The sequence below is a fragment of the Saccostrea echinata genome, unplaced genomic scaffold (assembly GCF_033153115.1).
Source record: "Saccostrea echinata isolate AGI-Se365-2 ecotype Australia unplaced genomic scaffold, CSIRO_AGI_Sech_v1 ptg000009l, whole genome shotgun sequence".
NCBI classification, from domain to species: Eukaryota; Metazoa; Mollusca; class Bivalvia; order Ostreida; family Ostreidae; genus Saccostrea; species Saccostrea echinata.
In genome coordinates this window covers 27770017-27777527 of record NW_026889758.1, presented here as the reverse complement: position 1 = coordinate 27777527, position 7511 = coordinate 27770017, and positions in this window count along the sequence as shown.

Here is a 7511-nt window from a genome sequence, read left to right as displayed (position 1 = left end):
TTCATTTTCGTTACAATGCTTGATTTTTACTCAGAATACGTCATTAAATCAGATCTTAAGAGTACATGTAAACATACTAGGGCTAGCACAGACTGACCAAATGATAACCTCGAGCGAAATTGTAATTAATGCATTGAGTTTATATCATGAACATATTCTACAACTTACTTTCGTATGTAAAGAACAACATAACTGGTGTAAAAAATCAATCATTTAATTATCTCATTAAATCCTGACAGAATTCAAATTACACCCGCACTTCTTGGTCATTAACTCATTATCAGCTGTTCATCTTTGGCTTCTCTGTGGGATACGAGATCACGTGGCAGACGGAAGTCATGTGACGAAACACACAAAATGGTCGTTGAAAACAGGCATGTTGAGAGCATGGGACCTAAAAACACTGGCCACGTTAGACAGGTGGCCGCTTTAAGGACATACGCAACATAGTTTGAACTTTATTGTCTTTTTCCCTGGAGTTTCAATACTTAAAGGAATTGTGTGCTACATTTGTATGTCTATATATGCTGTTGTACACTTCTTCTAAAACAAGTTTGGATAAACAAAACATCTAGAATATGTGTTTAGTAATTTTTGTGTATTTTTCTTTGAATTATACAAGAATTTTCATCAATTGATATCTTTTCAAAACCCCTGGTAATACATGCTGATTTTTTGCCGACGAACATCTGATGGCACTGTAATCTTGAATTAAGAATATCTTGAAAAATTATCAGTAGGTAAGGTACGTTGCGTATGTCCTTAAATGGGATAAATATAGTGAACGGGCGGGATTGAAACTGGCCGCTCATGGGGAGTGGTCGCTGATTAAAGGTGGATGTAACAGCAGGTGAGACTTTTATAGTTTTTCCTCAAGAAAATTAATGACAAAACTTTAAAGGAATCGGAGAGAATAGTTGCCATATTGTATGTTGCAGATTTATGCATTTCTCAAAGAGCATCCAATTTTGCTGAAAAAAAAAATATTTGCAGTTAGGGCAAAATATTGCATTTACTTACAGCACAACACCCTGGCACATGAAGCTTCATACACCATTGAAGAAATCAACTGATTTACCTGTGAAGTCTAATGCCACACATGAGTATTTAAACCTAAGTGATACTTGGTAGACCAAATTTTTACCCTATTGACCTATCCAGTAAGGTATTGAAAACACTTCGCCATTCGCCATATAAACAAACATGTGGACCATATCGTCTAAAATAAAATGTCACTGAAAATTAGTCTTCTGCAACTTTTTAAGAAAGTGGGGGGAAATGCGCAAGTTCAGGATATCCTAATTGGCAATTACGAGGTCCTACTGATCTTAGTGCATGGAGTTTGAACAATTCAGAAAGAATGAGTTAATTTCTAACAACAATTTCACATTTCAAAAAAGAAAAAAAAAATTGAAGCAGTACCTTCCTCTTCCTTATCTTGCTATGACGTTTCGCGGTCTTTGTGGAAGAGTAGAGACTACATTATGAAAGTGGAGAATAAATACATGTAAGATACGACTATATGCATCACAGTAACTTTACGTTAAAGAAACACACCATACTCACCGCCCGATCAACCAGCATCTGAAGTTTTTAGCTCTACTGGTCAGTGACCAGAAGAGCTTGTGCGATAGTAAGCTTTCCTTCCTTCGTCCGTCTGTCTGTAAACAATTTTTTCAAAACACTAATCCTCCTACAGGTTTGGACTGATTTCAATATAACTTGGCACACAAGTAGGCTATACTAAGATACATAATTCTGTCTATCGGTCTTTTGATTTCAATGAACGGTGTTGCCATGGTTACTAAAAATAGAGATTTCTGGGAAATACATTCAAAACGCTAATCGTCCTACAGTTTTGGTCCGATTTCAATATAACTTGGCACAAACTAAGATACATAATTTTGTGTATCGTTTTTTTTTATTTCGATGATCGATTTTGCCCTGGTTTCTAAAATTAGAAATTTCTGTGAAAAACTTAAATGCTACTCCTCCTACAGTTTTTCAGTATAACTTGGCACACAATTAGACTACACTAAGACACATAATTCTATGAATCGTTTGATTTTGGATGAACAGTGTTGCCATGGTTACTAAAAATAGAAATTCCTTTGAATTTCTTTCAAAACCCCACTCCCCCAAGAGTTTTGGTCTGATTTCAGTTTTATTTGGCACACATGTAAACTACACTAAGATACATAATTTTGTGTATGGGTTTTTGATTTCGATGAACGGTGTTCCATGGTTACTAAAAATAGAAATTCCCTTGAAATACTTTCAAAATGCTTCTCCTCCTACAGTTTTAATCTGATTTCAATGTAACTTGGCACACAAGCTGACCAAACTAAGATACATAATTCTGTATATCGGTTTTTGATTTCGTTGAATGGTGTTGCCATGGTTACTAAAATAGAAATTTTTGGAAATACATTCAAAAATACCAATTTCCTTAAATACTTTCAAAATGCTACTCCTCCTACAGTTTTGGTCTTATTTCAATATAACTTGGTACACAAGTAGACTGAACTGAGATACATAATTGTCTGTATTGTTTTTTGCTTTTGTTGAATGCCATGGCTACTAAAATCGAAATTTCTGTGAAAATCGTTCAAAAGGCTTCTCCTACAGTTTTAGTTTGATTGCATTGAATGTGCCACAAAAAGAGACTAAACCAGGGATCGTTATTCTATTTATTGCTGGAGCAAAGTTTGAAGTCCAAGTGCTACTTTTATCTCTCTTTTGTTATAACTACAAACCAGAAGAGCTACAGTCTCGTAAGAGACTTCTGGTTTCTGAATGAGATATTGGCACATGGGGTATACCAGGCTGACCGACAATTCTCTCGGCTAAATAGTTGTTGCAGATGTAAGCATATTGTGTTAAATATGAACGCCCTATCATATGTAATTCAAAAGTAATCACCAAAGTTAATTTTTAGGTCACCTGAGTCACTCAGGTGACCTATTGCTATCTGTTTTCGTCCGTCGTCGTGCGTCGTCAGTCGTGTGTTAACAATTGAATATTTTCAGCTTCTTCTCTGAAACCGCTCAACCAATTTTGGCATATGGCATTTATGAGTGAAGGGAAACAAAATTTGTGAATTTCATGGTCCCAGCCCCCCTGGGGCCGGAGGGGTGGGGCCAAAATCTCTTAAATTAGTGCAATCTTTAAAACTCTTTCTGTACTCCTGGACAACAAGCAGTCAAACTGCTGACATGATTGTAATAAGCAATGAGCCCTCTACCAAAATTGTGAAATTCATGGCCCCAGGGTCAGGGGTTCTGGTGCTAGGGCGGGGCTCTGTTGAATATATAGTGAAAATGTATTATTTCTTAAAAAATCTTCTCCTCTGCTCTTGGGTATTAAGCCAATAAACTATGTACATAGTTATGATGAGGAAAGGTGCCTCTTCCAAAATTGTGAATTTCATGGCCCCAAGGTCAGGGGTTCTGGTGTTAAGGCGGTGCTCTAATGATTATATAGTGAAAATGCATTAATTCTTTAAAAATCTTCTCCTCTGATCCTGGGTATTAAACCAATGAACTATGTACATAGTTATGATGAGGAAAGGTGCCTCTTCCAAAATTGTGAATTTCATGGCCCCAAGGTCAGGGGTTCTGGTTTTAAGGCGGGGCTCTAATGATTATATAGTGAAAATGCATTAATTCTTTAAAAATCTTCTCCTCTGCTCCTGGGTATTAAACCAATAAACTATGTACATAGTTATGATGAGGAAGGGTCCTCTTCCAAAGTTGTGAAATTTACGGCCCCTGGGTCAGGGGTTCTGGTGTTAGGGCGAGGTTCTAATGATTATATATAGTGAAAATGCATTAATTCTTTGAAAATCTTCTCCTCTGCTCCTGGGTATTAAGCCGATAAACTATGTACATAATTATGATGAAAAAGCGTGCCTCTTCAGGATTGTGAATTTCATGGCCCCTGGATCAGGGGTTCTGGTGTTAGGCGGGGCTCTATTGATTATATAGTGAAAATGCATTAATTCTTTAAAAATCTTCTCTTCTGCTCCTGGGTATTATGCTGATAATCCAAGTACATAGTTATAATGAGGAATGGTGCATCTTCCAAAGTGAAGAATTTTATGTCCCCTTGATCAGGGGTACCATGGGGGGGGGGGGGGGGCTCTAATGGTCATATAATGAAAATGAATTAATGCTTTGAAATCTGCTGTTTGGTATTAATTAACCATTTATGATGAGCAAAGGTGCCTTTTTGAAAATTGTGAAAATTTGGCCCCAGGGTCAGTGGTTCCTATGGGGTGGGGCACTACTGGAAATGCATTTTTCTTTGTTCCTCTGATCTGCCTCTAGGTATTAAGTAATCTAAGTAAGCATGCTAAGTGTATAGTTATGATTAGCAATGGTGTCTCTTTCAGAATTGTGAATTTCATGGCCTTTGGTTTAAAACATGAACCCAAATTCAATTGTTGGAAAGTTGTTGCATGATACTCAGGTGACCTATAAGGCCCGTGGGTTTCTTGCTAATGGTGGGATTCAATTTTGTACGAATCTGATGTCAACTTCCTGTTTATCCGTGCGTCTGTCCATTCAATACATAACAAATTTTGGTCGCAGTTGTCTCAGCAACTATTCATCGTAGATGCTTTAAATTTTAGCACACTCTTTGTTCAGGCATGCCATATGGTTGGATTCATTTTTGTTTGAATCTGATGTCAACTTCTGTTTATCCATGCGTCTGTCCATACCATTCATTATTATTTTATTGCAGTAATTATTACAAAGTAATTAGTAATTATTGCAGATGCTTGAAAATTTAGCACACTCATATGGTGGGATTCATTTTTGTACGAATCTAATGTCAACTTCTTGTTTATCCCTGTGTCTGTCCAAATATGAACTTGTGTATTCACATCAGAGCGAGGTTATTATTAGTGAGCAGTGGCTCACAGACTTCTTGTTGATACTAATTGTTAGGCCATTGTTTACACACTGAATTGTCGACGGATTTTTCCGTTATTTCCCGATCATGACGAGGAGCACACGGCAGATGATACAAATCAGGAGCAGAGCAAACACGGACCTCTAAAACATCTGAGGTGGGATCTTGCTAAAGAGAAAATGTCAATTTATGAATATGATATTGTTCAAATATGTGAAGTAAAAGTGGTTCATTCTAAGTTTACACATTGAACTAAAGCTTCTAAAAATTTGTCCTTTAATAAATGTTTCTGCATACATGTACAAACTAGGCCTATACATAAGGTGCGAAAGCTAATTTACCCCCCCCCCCCCCCCGGGCGCGAAATAATGTGCTCAAAAATTCAGTTAAATGTGCACATTCACTTCTTTTATCCCTGATGGAAATGGAAACAGAGCACCCTCGAAGTACAATACCTGTACATATAACATAATACACCGGGTATCAAAATAAAGTTCCTAACATGTAACGAGAAAACGTCAAGTAATGAAACTTAGATTTTCAAGTTAAAAAAAAAAAGATGGAGAAGGGGGCGTATGTCTAGTACTGCTCCTTCACCAACTGCGGAATTTTGAACAAAGTATTTTTTCTACTATATGCCTGTCATATAGGACCGACTTCATCTGTTGCAAGATCGGCGTAAAACGGCAAATGAAGTAAACTGGCGAAAACAAAAAAATAATTATATTAAACAATAATCAATTAATTATGATCTATCATTTTTTACATTATGTCTTAGCGAAAAAAAGTTGAATTACTCAATATTCAATGTAAAAAAAAAATCATGAACCTCATGAAAAATTTTAATTTCGAAAATAACAGCAGATTTTAAATATATGAATGGCGATTTGTTCAAGAAATGCAAACAATTAAAGCACATTCCGAGTTGGTAAAAAGTGTCCGCATTTTAACAGTTTTTTTTTTAATCTTCTCCCCATATTTCTAAGACCGGCGAATCCATCGCCGGTCATTTCAAACCCGCAAGATCGGCGTACGCCGGCGAACTTTCCCCGGTCAAATGAAGTAACAAGCCGTGTTATCAAAGGTCAAGCGGCGCATTCGGCGTACGCCGGTTTGACAAATGAAATCCTATCAGGAACTATAAAATATATAACTGGTATCAGCAGTAGTAAAAATTAAATTCTCCACGCTTGCGCGGGATTTCATCTAGTTTTGTATAAAATTGTAACATCCAAGTTATGTAAATACATTTGTGTTTTTGCGAACTTGCTGAATGCGAAATAACTCATATTTTCCTTTGAGTTATCCTTCTTTTTCCTTATCGAGACACAAGTTTGACTTCGCCATTTGAAAAAAATAGCCAATATACTTTTGCTACGGCCCAGTGTTTGACGCCACAAGTGTTTTGGTAAAAAAACACATCAAATCTAAATCTTTCTTTCTTATTCATTTGGTATTTCACTGAAATGCCTCCATAATTAATCTCGACTTACGTGAGCTGAGATTTGAGAAAATCCTCGTACTAATTTCATTGCTACTCTAATGATGAAAGGGTAAAATTTATGTTTGGTTCATTGATCCTGCAATAGTTGTACATTCGCAATGCACAAGTCCCTGTCGCCCGCGTGATCAGAGTGTCTGCTCTAGAGTCGCGGAGTAAGGAGTTAATCCTTACGTCGCGGGTTCGAATTCCACTGTGGCATCCTTCGAAGGAGACCGTATAAACCGAGGTCCCGTTTTGCACTAGCTGTTGGAACGAAAAAGATCCCTCACTGCTCAATGGCCCTAAGTGCTGAGCAAAGGTCAAAAGCAGCTCTCCACTGGCAAATAGTGGCGTCTCCATATGAGTCAAAAATTCTCGAGAGAGTTAAACAACAAACAAACAAACAAAATATAATAAAAGTAGGGATGTCAACAAATATTCGAATATTCATTCGATGAGTTAATATTCGAATATGAATTTAAGATTCGAATATTCGGTGTTTTTCAGATTTCACAAAAAAGGTAATAAATTTTAATTAGAACAGTGCTGGAATTATCCCTGTTTTATTGACTAGCGATTCCCTGATATCTTTCGCTACTTTCTTATCTTCTAGATTTTCTAAATTACCAGGGGTATTTCATTTTAAGTAAGGTATAAAAGAAATAAACAAGAATTATTAATGCATAATACAAAAAGTACTTTCAATAGTTTAATATGATCGGATCTAGAATCGAGGACAATGAAATGAAAACCTTCTTGAATGTCTGAGAGACGTGATGATTTTAGTTATGAAAATGAATTTTATTGATCATTGAATTACATCTTTGATAGAATCAGCCTGTAATATTGTGAAGGCCTCAATTTCAGAATAATGCATCAATTACTCGATTATCTCTGGATGAGTATATTCCTAAACTTTAAAATCATTATCGGGAAAGTAATGACCTAAGACAATTGTCTATGGAAGTGTTTGTTTATATTTTCAAAACATTGTATCAAAGATTATATTTTACGTGTATCTCTTATTAAGCAGATAATTGTAATTAATTACGTGTATTTAAATCTGAAGAGTAAACGACAATCTTGCCGCTGGTTAGACGACTGACCAGTT